This window comes from Astatotilapia calliptera, chromosome 7 (genome assembly GCF_964374335.1).
Source record: "Astatotilapia calliptera chromosome 7, fAstCal68.1, whole genome shotgun sequence".
In the NCBI taxonomy this organism is placed as follows: Eukaryota; Metazoa; Chordata; class Actinopteri; order Cichliformes; family Cichlidae; genus Astatotilapia; species Astatotilapia calliptera.
The window spans coordinates 68,961,925-68,975,539 of NC_137428.1; the positions used below are offsets into that span (position 1 = coordinate 68,961,925).

General features: G+C 41.9%; 2 non-coding genes across 2 annotated transcripts; both read right to left on the reverse strand.

The window, feature by feature from the left end:
- Positions 1-526: 526 nt before the first annotated feature.
- trnap-agg (transfer RNA proline (anticodon AGG)) lies at positions 527-598 on the reverse strand. Its single transcript has one exon. It is a non-coding gene; the product is annotated as a tRNA-Pro (tRNA).
- A 1,250-nt stretch (positions 599-1,848) lies between these two features.
- Positions 1,849-1,920, reverse strand: trnap-agg (transfer RNA proline (anticodon AGG)). Its single transcript has one exon. It is a non-coding gene; the product is annotated as a tRNA-Pro (tRNA).
- Positions 1,921-13,615: the final 11,695 nt, after the last annotated feature.

The window sequence follows — 13,615 nt, forward strand, 5'->3', positions numbered from 1 at the left end:
AAAGTAACGTTGTTGTTTGTTATACAAACAACAAAGTTTTTTGCAGCTGTTTACCTAAAAATGCAGCCAAGGCGTTTTTTAAACAAACATTTCAAACTATTTACAGAACAATCAGCTGTTCTGCATCAAATCTGATGCCACACAAATTATTTGTGCCACTCCAAAAATAATTTGTGTCCACTATGAGATGAAGGAGAACAACAGCCTGATACCTGCAGGCCTGACAACAGGAGATGTATCACTGCTGTAACACCTGTAACACTCAGCAGTCGCCTCATTGTTCTGACACACAAGCAAGGGCTCGTCCTTGACAGTTGACAGATGACTTGACAGTTCATGTGCAGTCACTTACTATACTTGCTTTGATAGCGTTTGTCTTCAAACATCTCATTTTGAGTACAGCTTTTTACAGGAGTTCAGTTCACAGGCAGCAGACTCTTTTGTGTCTTTGTCCATTTGAAAAGTTGCAAGAAAGTCATGTTTCTATTCTCAAATAATCCATTTTAACTGAATTGATTAAAACTTAGGGCTCGTCCGGGATTTGAACCCGGGACCTCTCGCACCCTAAGCGAGAATCATACCCCTAGACCAACGAGCCACAGGACACAATAGCTCACATCTGGACTTCTGACATATACTTGTGTGTGAATCCTGCAAAGTTGTGATGTGGCATTTGGTCCTCACTGCTTCATCCAGTACAACACCACCCTCTGCTGGTGGAAAACGTTATAAGTCTTCATCTCGTTAACAGACGCCCCCACTATATGCTGTAGCATTTTTATGGTATCTATGTACCTTTTTCACTAGAGATGTGTAAAAACAGCATTTATTTCTTCAGTTGCACAAACGTAATTATACAAAAAACATTAAAAAGTTTTTAAGGGACAGGAATACACCCCTGTGGATGTGTCGGACTCCCTGTAAATGACTTTTCAGAATTTCTAGCTGGGATTATACCCAACTACGATCATGTTCTTATTGTGGGAGATTTTAATATCCAATTCTCATGTTTGTTTTTAAATGTTTAAACGGTCTTGCCCCAATTTACCTCTCTGAGCTTCTTCATCCTTACTCACCCCCAGGTCTCTCAAGTCAGCTGACAAGCTGCTCCTGGAGGTACCCAGGTCCAAGAGGAAGCTCGGAGGGGGCGGGGCCTTCTCTGCCCCAGCACATTAGAGAGGCCCCCTCACTGTCCACTTTTAAAACACGTCTTAAAACCCATTTTTACTCCTTGGCTTATGACACAGTCTGACCCTGATTTTATTGTTTTAATCTAATGCCATGATTTTTATTGTTTTAAATGCAATTCTAATTATCATTTTATTCAATTTTATTATTGTTTTTGCTATTTGTGCCAATTTTATTACTTTAAATGTTATTTTAATTGTCATCTTATTTTTTAAAAATATTTCTCTATTTTATTATTTTTTTTTTTTTAACTTGTTTAATGTATCATGTTTGGCATGTCAAGTGTACAGCACTTTGTGTTCAGCTTGGGGCTGATCTGAAAGTGCTATATAAATAAATTGCTTGCTTGCTATTTAAACAAAACACTTATTTACCGAGTAAAGAGAAATTTCTTGATGCATTCTGATTAACGCACTGTCACAAGACAAGCTGTCAGTTTGATAGTACGGTAATTCTTGACTTGACAGTTCATGTGCAGTCACTTACTATACTTGCTTTGATAGCGTTTGTCTTCAAACATCTCATTTTGAGTACAGCTTTTTACAGGAGTTCAGTTCACAGGCAGCAGACTCTTTTGTGTCTTTGTCCATTTGAAAAGTTGCAAGAAAGTCATGTTTCTATTCTCAAATAATCCACTTTAACTGAATTGATTAAAACTTAGGGCTCGTCCGGGATTTGAACCCGGGACCTCTCGCACCCTAAGCGAGAATCATACCCCTAGACCAACAAGCCACAGAAAGCAGCGGCTCACATCTGGACTTCTGACATATACTTGTGTGCAAAGTTGTGGCATTTTGTCCTCACTGCTTCATCCAGTGCAGCACCGCCCTCTGGTGGTGAAAAATGTGATATCTTCAACTTGAACTTTTAAACGTTCTTTTTTTTTTTTTTTTTTCTTTCTTTTGTGTGTCCCGTTTGGATCTTTAGCATCAGAATTGTTGTCTTAAGGCCAAGAAAGATGCCAAGCGGATTTATTTTACCAAGTGGATCATCATGGCCTTGCCATATTGGCCCATTGGATTGACCTTTATTATAATTATGAATTTATTTTATTTTCAGTTGCTACAAACGGGACAGACATGACTGGGGGATAGGACAGGGAGAAAGAATGAAAGAAAGAGAGGGAGAGAAAGAAAACCAAAGGGGAGAAGAGACGGTGAGAAAGGGGGGAAGAAAGAAAGAAAAAAACAAACAAAAAAAACAAAACACCTGGGTCACCTGTATGGAGAAAAAAAACAGAAGAGAAAGCAAACAACAAAGAGCAACATAATAAAAAAAACAGCACCATCACAATAAACTAGCTAGCAGTAGATATCAGTAGATACTAAATAATAAACGATATTGTGCAGCACGCAAGATAGACAGCGCACAATGTGCTTTGAGGCAGCAGCCAAGAAAGCTGTAGTCCGCGTCTGTGAATACCCGTGTGTACACCTGTGAGCATACCTGTGTGGATCAGCATGCTTGCATTCCAAAGGTTTCCCCATGTAACGATCTGCTAGAGGGTGTGGGGGGGCCACAGCCCCGTCCTCCAGGGCATGAAGCAGGTATGGAGGAGATCAAAACTCCAGACATCCAGAGGCCCCCAGAACACAAGAGACCAAGGAAGACCAACAGAGGGGCAGCTGCGCCACTGTCCCAGAAAGAGCTGAGGAGAGTCCCAGATGAGGGGTCACTCAGCAGCCGCGGAGCAGAAGCCAGGGGGGGTTGCAGTGACGCGCCCGTGAGCTCCGCCGGCAGCCAGCCGTGCCTGAGTGACCGAGCCCCAGGCCGAGAGGCCGGGGGCACCCCACCTCCGAAGTGGCCCGAGCGAGCCCCAGGCTCCAGGCCCCGATAAGCGGCCGCCAAGGAGTGAGCCGGTGTGTACCCGGACGCCCATCCCCGGACACAAAGAACCACCAACGCACCGACACCTGAGGGAGTCCGCCACTGGCAGGGGAAGTGGTGGTGGGTGGAGATAGGCCTCCAAACCTTGGAGGGCCTGAGATGTCCCCAGAGAGGTGGCGTCTGATACCCAACCTGACATATAGACACAGACATACAGGCACACACAGACACAAACATCCATTCCCACCCTCATGCTCTCATATGCACTTACTCCACACTCAACCAACGTGGAGACAGACATAAAGAGACGCTGTACACACGATCACACTCCCCAAGCATACTCTACAAACCGGGTCTAGGTGCCCCCGCCCCTGGAGGGGGGAACTGCACCCAGACCCAGGTGGTGTTACCCTTTTCCCTGCAGTGGGGGGAGGCAGACCGCCCCGACTCCGCAGCAGCAGGGAGGCCCCACACTCCAGACCACAGCTGGACGGCCAACTCCTCCTCCTAGCCCCCCCGCTCCAGCAGATCGCAGAGAACGGGGGTGAGAGAAGACTCCAAACTTTTAAACGTTCTTAACAAAAGAAGTCAAAGACTTTATCTTTGATGTGCATGGTATCCATTATTGCAGATCATATATTATATATCCTGTAGTGTTTGTTTTTCACAATAGTACATGTGGAAGTATTAGTAAAACTGACTATGATGTTAACAAAAGGTAGAAAGAATAAACAGGAAGTGGTCAACGTTCCTGCAAGACCATGGTGCTACATATTACATATAGCAGACAATCAAAACAGGACCACATGTGCAATGTGCAAAAAATGCAAAAAATGCATAAACAAAAATGGTGCAGCACCGGACAGAACAGAACGAGACAGACACAAGACAGTGCAGGAACAAGAGTACAATAGAAATTTGCAAAAGACTTTGTATTGTGCAAAAAGTCACATGTTGTATGAAGGTTTGTGTGTGAGAGAGAAAGAAGAGTGAAGAAGTGATGTCATGTTCTCAGCTTTTTAGGAAACAAACATTTGTTCCACATGACTTTTCCGGTAATTTGTGCCCCACCAGTGAGGCATGCCACACACTTTGAGAATTGCTGCCCTATAGCCCAACAAGCAAAATGAAACCTTTATGGTGCTGTGACATGAGAATCTATTCCAACATAATCTTCTGCTGGTAAAGTTTTTCTTTATTGTTTTTTAATTTCTTAAGACATTGGAGACCTACATAAAGAACGATTCAATAAGTCGCTGAGTGGATTTCCCACTGTATAGACTATGTGCACCTTAGCATATGCTACTTCCGGTGGGGAAACTCCTGTAGGGCTTCGTTTCCAGTGTGATATTCGCGTCTTGTTTACGGTCGGGTTTTCCAAAAAAAAGGTCAACCAAATGAACGAATCAAGCGGCGATTTACATTTCTCAAGATGTCTTGGGCATTTACCGAATATGTCTGTAGATGATGTTCATCAACTTATCGATATTTTTCCCTCGCACCTCAGAGCAAAAGAGAGAAAGGGTTGAAATTTCTCAGTATTTGTATATAGAGTTCCCTTGTCTTGATGCATGCGCAGTCATCCAGGTAAGTAAATCTCCAAAGGTTGATTCTGTTCATCTGGACGTAGCGTTTTGTGGGAGAAACGTTTCATCCCTCATCCAAGTGACGTCTTCAGTCTCAGCTGACTGCTGGTTTCAATCTTATAAACAGGACATTTGCATAATGACTGGTCAGTTCCTTAATCTTAATTATGCAAATTCTCATGACCATTGATCAACAACCACGCCCAAAACCCACTGATCAAAGACCACTGATCAAAGGCCATGAGTACCTACCCTGGAACACCACCAAGTCATTGGTTCAGATATGTGGATGACACCTGGGTGAAAATCAAATCTCAGGACGTTCCACATTTCACGGATCACATTAACTCATCAAATTCACCAGGAAGGATATGAACAGTGGCAGGTTAGCCTTCTTAGACTGTGAGATTTCCATCAGTAATGGGGGACATCTAAAAGCTGACGTGTACCGTAAACCTGCACATACGGATCAGTATTTAAGGTTTGACTCTCATCATCCACTGGAGCACAAACTGGGCGTCATCAGGACGCTACAACACAGAGCGAACACCATCCCCACTGACACAGCAGCCAGGGAAGCAGAAGAACATCAAGAAGGCCCTGAGTAAATGTGGTTATCCCCACAAAGCTGGGAAGGCTCCTAAAGAAAGCTCCAGCCGATCCAGGAGAGAAGAACAACCGCTGCCTAAGTGAAAACCTGTAGTGATCCCGTACGTGTCAGGAGTATCGGAGCAGCTGAGACGCATTTTTTCTAAACATCAGGTCTCTGTGGCTTTTAAACCCCAAAACACGCTGCGCCACAAACTGGTCCACCCCAAGGATCGGGTCCCCGACACAAACAGAGTAACATAGTGTACACTGTTAAATGCAGGAGGATTGGCAGGATTCATACATCGGGGAAACCAAACAACCTCAGTATTAATCATCAGTATTAATTTTAATTTCAATTCAGGTTAGATTTTTTTTGTGGGCAACGCAGATTTTCTGTGCGCAGAGACCGTGCCAGCAGTGCGCAATTGCGCACGTGGCAGCTTAGGGAACATTGGTGGTGAGTGTTCCCAGACTACAGCCAGATCAACTATGCTATGTGATAGTCAGTAGATGGGTTCCAAATTGAAGATCATATGCAAGTTTTGGAGACTGTTTATTACTAATCACTGTGTAACTGCTGTAAATTCACAGTAACTGCCATCTCCTTACAAATGTTTTTTGGATTAACCACACTTATACAGACTGTATAGAACTACCACCTCTAAAATGTTCGTTTGCAGAGAAAAGAGACAGGCAGACTATGCTTACAGGATGTGATGTGACAACACTAATGAAATATTGATGTGTCATATTTGTTCAAGACGTTTTTCTTATGGGCAAAAATATTAAAATCATAATGAACAGGGGTGGTGATTCCTATGACTTTGTGTATATAATTTGGAATTTTTTACAAATGTGGGCCAAAAATAGACACATGATATCATTTCATTCATTTCAAAGGTTTATTTGCATGACGCACAAACAGACACAATTGAAAGGTACAAATGTGTTGTGCCTGAAACGAATTCAAACGTGGTGCAGATGTGTGTCACAGGTTGATCTGGCTGTAGGCTGTGGCACTTGGCCAGAGGTGGCGCTGGTTGACTCGAGTCCATGTTAGTGCACAAAGTAAACTGCTCGCTTTAGTTGTGAAGCAAAAACGCTGAAATCGGAGAAATAAAACATGCGAGGGAACGACTCGTTTACTCTTTCTGTCCTGTGAACAACATCGGCGTGGTGTTAATTGTTTGCTGTTTTCGCCATCGCGTCGTGCATGAGACAATCACCAGGTAAACTCGCGACAGTTTTAAACATTTTGTTGTTCAACAGCATCAAGACTGACGGAGTGTGTTTGAGACAACCTCACAAGTGTCACAGATGACACATTTGGCGTTTTTTTGCTGGTTTGTCGGTAGCAGCTCCTGAAACGCAAGTCTGCCGCACACCTGTTCGACCAAATCCAGTTAATCCAAGAGCGTCTGGAACACCGGAAATGTACAACCCTACAGCCGGTCTTAAAACAGGAAGTTAGCATTTTGTCGTGCACAGGGGCTGTATCCCAATTCGGGGTCTGCAGCCTTAAAGGCCGCACTTTAAGGCCGATTACGTCGAAGCGACAAAGGCTGTCCCAATTCGAAGGCTCCTCGAAATGCGGCCCTCAAATGCATCCTTCATTTCCCTGAATTTTAAGGACGTGGCGGTGTAGACTTCGTGGCCCAACATATCCCAGAATGCATAGCGCGGCGGTGGGTGTGGATTAGTGATGTTCGATTTGTGAACGAATCATTCAATACTCAAGAATCACTTTACTGACTCGTGAATCATGATTCACAAGCCCAACTGACTCACTGACTCAACCCTGTTGCTGTTAGCAAACTAATTCCATTAGTAGAAATATATCTAGCTTATAATTAAAATTATGGGGGGGGGGGGGAAACAACAGCCAGTTTCGTAACAAAAGCATTTCCGCTCTGAACTGGAAGAAAAAACCCTGAGTAGAAGCTCACATCAAGAAAATAGCTCTTCGGTTCAGAGTAGCATCGCGCTGCTAACATGCTAACAACACATTTGAGCTACTCACCCCCTCCCTTCCTGTGCTGAATCGTAAGCATAAGCGAATCACTCAGGACTCGCTCACCCCCTCCCTCCTGTGCTGAATCGTAAGCGTAAGCGAATCACTCAGGACTCACTAACCCCCTCCCTCCTGTGCTGAATCGTAAGCGTAAGCGAATCACTCAGGACTCGCTCACCCCCTCCCTCCTGTGCTGAATCATAGAGCGAGCGAACGAATCACTCACTCACCCCCTCCCTCCTGGCTCACAGCTTCTTCTTCTTCTTGGTTGGCAACCAATGTTAAGGCGCATTACAGCCCCCTGGCTGAACGCACAGTGGACATTTAGATGAGAAAATATATATTTGACACACTTAAGGAAAATACTAATAAAATACAAATAAACAAAATAAATGTTTATTACGGAATTTTGATAGGAAATTGCTTAATTTTAGAAATGTTTTTGCTCTTTTTTTCTCTATAAAATAGTAGTTGTTTTTTTTTTTAAATCATTCATCTTAGCAGTGGGATTTACATGAAAAGGGAAACAAATTAAGTTTGAGTGAAAATGTAAAATTTTTGCACTCTCTGATCAACTGACTCAGTGACTCAAAACACCCGATTCACTTCGGTGAGTGACTCATTAACACTCGACTCAGTAAAAAGAATCAAATTTACCATCACTAGTCTGGATAACTTTGCCGGAAAAAAACGGTGGATGAGTTGCGCCCGAAGAGTAAACTTTAAGTAAGTACTGAATATTATGTCACTTATTTATGTGCAAATGTTTAATAACGAAGAACATTAAAACATTACTGTTGGCCACATGTCGGCCGAAGTGTGCTCTTCGGCCGCCTCTCATCCGCCGTTTTTTTTTGCAAATTTATCCACACCCATCGCTGCGCTATGCATTCTGGGATATGTTGGGCCACGAAGTCTACACTGCCACAGCCTTAAAATTCAGGGAAATGAAGGATGCATTTCAGGGCCGCATTTCGAGCAGCTGTCACTACCCGATCCGTACCAGAAACCCGATCGGTACCCCGCATGCGCAAATCTTACGTCACTTCCTCTCTTTGCCAACATTGCGACATTCAATATATTTGAATGATACGGTTAGCCCCCAGTTAGCTCCTAGCATTTCTCAACAGCCCTGCCTCCTTTTCGACTGCCCGGGACATTTAAACAATGGATAATCCGTATACAAAGAAATTCATGCTTTTCTCCTCAACAGAGAGCATCCCCCGATTGAGCAACAGCGCCGTAAAATAAGAAGAATGGCGCCTAATTACAGAGTTAATAATGCAGACTTCGTAATATCTCACGTGTAGATTCATCAGCCAGATGAAGTGTTAACTGACAATTGACATCATCATCACTATTCCAACAATCCTCTCCTCACAGACAAGCATAAGCACACTCGGCTATCGCTAAATCAGATTTAACACACGTTTGTAATGACGCTAATTCAGTTTATAATAGGGTTTATTCGCTCGGTCAGCAGGTGGCGGTATCCTCGTACACTGGGGAGTACACTGCCATTAAACGAACAGAAGAAGAAGAAAACATCTGCACATGCGCGGTACGGATCGGGTAGACCCGATTTGTACGGTCAGACTTTACACATGCGCAGTAAGGATCGGAGAGTCCTGATTCGTAACTTTCTTCTTATTTTTCGTTTTTGTCCACATTGTACTGAAATGCTTCATTGTTGCAAACATTTTAAGATATACTTGTTATTCTTAACATCTTAACAGATACTCTGACCTGTAACTATCGTAAAACGCTACGACCGGAAGTAGAAACCTTTCGCGCATGCGGGGTACCGATCGGGTTTCCGGTACGGATCGGGTAGTGATAGTGACAGCAGCCTTTGGATTGGGACAGCCTTCGGCGCGCCGCTGTGACATAATCGGCCTTGAAATGCGTACTTTAAGGCTGCAGACCCTGAATTGGGAGACAGCCACTGTTACACTAGGCAACCTGGGCAGCGCGGGGGAAAGAAAGATGGCGGAATAAGCGGTTGTACAATCTGCGGGTCTGATTAAGAAACGTGATTTTGATGTCCTGTAAAATACTTTACTGACAAACTGTTACTCCAAAGGAAGTAGAACGCAAGCGAAACCCCCTGGAAGTTGCTTTGACAGACCTTCAGGCAGACACAAAGATAAACTTAGAGCGATAAAAATGGCTAACCCCAAGCTAACAGGTAGCCTCTCCGACCATGATTACAACCTTGCTGCTATGCGAGAAGCATGTGAGGATGAAGATATAGAAGAGATGGAACTTCAGAAAGAGATCGGAAGACCCATAGGTGACCACACTCCGTTACCAAGTCCCAATCCCAAAAAAATGAAAAGCAAAATAACTGAGAAGCAGGTGAGCATCAAGAATGTATATGAAGTTTTACTTGGCTTCACAAAGAGATGCGAGGAAAGGTTTGATTCGCTTGAAAAGAAGTTGGAAGCCTTCGAACAACGCATTGAAGTAAATACACAGGCGACCCAAAAAAACAGAGAGGAAATTGACAAGCTGACGACGAAGGTGGAGTCGCTGGTGAAGGAAAACAAAGAATTAAAGGAGAGCTGTCGGGAGAGTGCACGTTACCGCAGAAGATGGGACCTCAGAATTTTGGGTCTGACAGAGAAGGACAACGAGAATACACGTGAAACAGTGATCGGCATTCTAACAAGAATGGTTCCTGTATCAGTGGAAAAACTGCAGCTCATGGTTGATACAGTACACCGACTGGGGAAGAAAGACAATGCAGTGAGCAACAAGGTGCCAAGACCAATCATCATACAGTTCAGCATGAGGACGGCAAGGGATGAAGTATGGAGGAAATCCAAAGAGGCCAGGGTCTGCAAAGAACTGAACATAAAATTTAAAGAAGACTTCTCCAAAGAAGACCGTGAAGCTCGGATCAAGCTGTGGCCCAAGGTGCAGGAAGCTCGAAACAACGGCAAAAGAGCATTCCTAAAGGAGGGTTATGCAATAATAGACGGTAAAAGGATCGATCTGTGAGATGCACTTGAAGAAGTCACTACAAGTTAACCATAAAATGTGGGTATGTGTGTGTGTATATATGTTTATATATACATATCTGTTAAAAATACACAAATAAAAAATAGGAGAGGGTCAAAAAGCAAAGCCGTAGTTAAACGTGGGCTATCCAGAGCTAAAATTGCCACATATAGAAAGAGGTAGTACTGTGATAGGGTCGGAGTACTGTTATGATTACATAGGTAGGACACTAGGCTTATTCCTGCTTCAAGCACTTTTTTTTTTCTTCTAGTAAGTGCCAAGGAAGCCGTTACTGTTCTTGTTTTGTATTTTGTTCTTGCGTTTTTGTTTTTTCTTTATCTTATAGATGGCTGTTCTATTAAGTTCCTTAAATGTTCGAGGCTTAAAAAACAATGTCAAACGTAAGGCCATGTTCTTATTCTGCAAGGAACTTAAGGCAAACATTTTGTTTTTACAAGAAACACATTCTGGTAAGGAAGAGGAAACATTTTGGAAACATCAATGGGGAGATAGTATTCTTTATTCACATGGTACTACTCACTCAGCAGGAGTTATGATCTTATTCAACAAATTTGCAGGGAGAGTTATTGATCATAAAAGCGACGGAATGGGGCATTGGATCATGGTGTTGGTAGAAGTCTGTGAACAGAAAATTATTCTTATTAACGTGTATGGATACAATAACAGGTCGCTAAATAGAAATATGATGTCTAACTTAAGTAAATTAATTGCAAAGTGGAGTACTACATATGGTTCTACCCAGGTGATAACTGGAGGCGATTTTAACCTGGCTCCTAACTCATGGCTTGACAGACAACCACAAAGAGGAAATCAACCAGAACACGATAGCATTATTTGTGACTTTTGTACGACAACCAATATGATCGATTATTGGAGGATGACAAACCCAAATACGAAGAAATATACTTGGTTTAGTCCATCAAATAAAAACGTATGTTCAAGATTAGATTATTGGCTTGTCTCCCAAACAGTATCATCATATGTTACGAAATGTGAGACCCAGTCAACCCCACTTACTGATCATTGTCTGATAAGTCTCTTATTATCTCTACGTAAACAACAAAGATCTGACAACATATGGAAATTTAACAATAGTTTATTACAAAACGAAGACTTCTGTAAACAAGTTAAAGAACTTAAATCAGAAATTAACAATATGAGCATGACTAATGTCAGTAAATGGGAATGGTTTAAATATAGTGTGAAACAATTAGCTATAGAAACGGGAAAGAAAGTGTCTGCCCTACGCGTATGTGAACAGAAAAATCTAATTGAACAAATTCATTTATTATGTGGTAAACCCTGTATGACTGCGGAAGAGTCAGAACGCTTACAAACTTTACAAAATAAGCTAGATGAGGTGTACTTGATTAAAGCTAAAGGAGCATATGTAAGGTCTAGAGCCAAGTGGATTGAGCATGGAGAAAAAAATTCATCTTATTTCTATAGTCTAGTTGGGGCGATCGTGGCTCAAGAGTTGGGAGTTTGCCTTGTAATCGGAAGGTTGCCGGTTCGAGCCCCGGCTTGGACAGTCTCGGTCGTTGTGTCCTTGGGCAAGACACTTCACCCGTTGCCTACTGGTGGTGGTCAGAGGGCCCGGTGGCGCCAGTGTCCGGCAGCCTCGCCTCTGTCAGTGCGCCCCAGGGTGGCTGTGGCTACAATGTAGCTGCCATCACCAGTGTGTGAATGTGTGCGTGAATGGGTGGATGACTGGATATGTAAAGCGCTTTGGGGTCCTTAGGGACTAGTAAAGCGCTATATAAATACAGGCCATTTACCATTTACCATAGAGAAGTGTAGACAAACAAAGAAAAAAAATAACTAAATTGAGTAAGGATGGTACTATAATTGAGGAACCAAACAAAATAAGTGAGGAAATTAACATGTTCTATAGTAATCTGTATAAATCAAGAACTGAAAAAGAAAATGCAGATATGTTTTTGATATGATTAAAGATCAGGTTAAAAAATTGGAAGAGGATGATAAAACATGGTTAGAAGAAGATTTGAATATATCCGAATTAGATACAGCTCTAAAACAAATGAAAAATGGAAAATCACCTGGAATTGATGGTTTAACGATTGAATTTTATAAAACCTTTTGGCAAGACATTAAAGATTTGTTATTTAATGGCTTTTTGGATTGTTTAAAAAATGAAGAACTATCCCCAACAATGAAAACAGGATTAATAACCTTATTACCCAAACCAAACAAAGATTTACAAATGCTAGACAATTGGAGACCCATAACACTTTTATGTAACGACTACAAATTATTAGCCTTAGTATATGCGAATAGGCTTAAAAGCGTCTTAACCAAATTGATTGATGAGTGCCAATCAGCGTTTATTAAAGGAAGGCAGATTCATAATAACATAAGATTAATATTAGATATGATTGACTATCGATCCTTTATTAATTCAGAAAGTTTAATACTATTTATTGACTTTTTTAAGGCATTTGATTCAATAGACCATAATTTTTTATTTAGATCTTTAGAACTTTTTGGATTTGGAAACAAATTTTGCAAAGTGATCAAACTGTTCTACAAACAAATTTATAGTTATGTTTCACTCAATCCAGGCATAACATCTAGGATAGACATATTCTGTGGAATTCGACAGGGTTGCCCAATTTCTCCAAAATTATTTATTCTTTGCACTCAATTAATGGCTTACCTCATTGTGAACCATTCAGACATCGAAGGAATAAACATTTTTGATATTGAACTGAAAATAAGTCAGTTTGCAGACGACACAGTAATATTTTTAAAGGATAAATCAATACTCGAGAAAGCATTGAATGTCATTTCAATTTTTTCTAAAGCTTCAGGCTTGTGTCTGAACCTAAATGGTAAATGGACTAGTTCTTATATAGCGCTTTTCCACTCTTCTGAGCACTCAAAGCACTTTACACAACTTGTGCATTCACCCATTCGCACAAGCACAACTGACATTCACACACATTCATACTCCAATGGATGCATCGGAGAGCAATTTCGGGTTAGTATCTTGCCCAAGGATATTTGGCATGCAGACTAGGGGAAGCCGGGAATCGAACCACCAACCTTCCGATCAGTAGATGACCTGCTCTACCATCTGAGCTACAGCCTCCCAGAAGTGTGAACTTTTGCCACTTTATGATTGTTTGGAAAATAGCATGAGGACGATTCCAGTGAAAAATGAAGTTAAGTATCTAGGCATCTATTTAGACAAAGACATCAACACTAGAGAATCAAAAAACCTAAAAGACAAAATTGATGGCATGTCCAAAACACTAAATCATTGGTTGACGAGAGATATTACAATTTTTGGACGCAATCTATTATCCAAATCAGAGGGCGTCTCAAAGATGGTTTATCCAGCATACTCACTATACATTACCCCGAA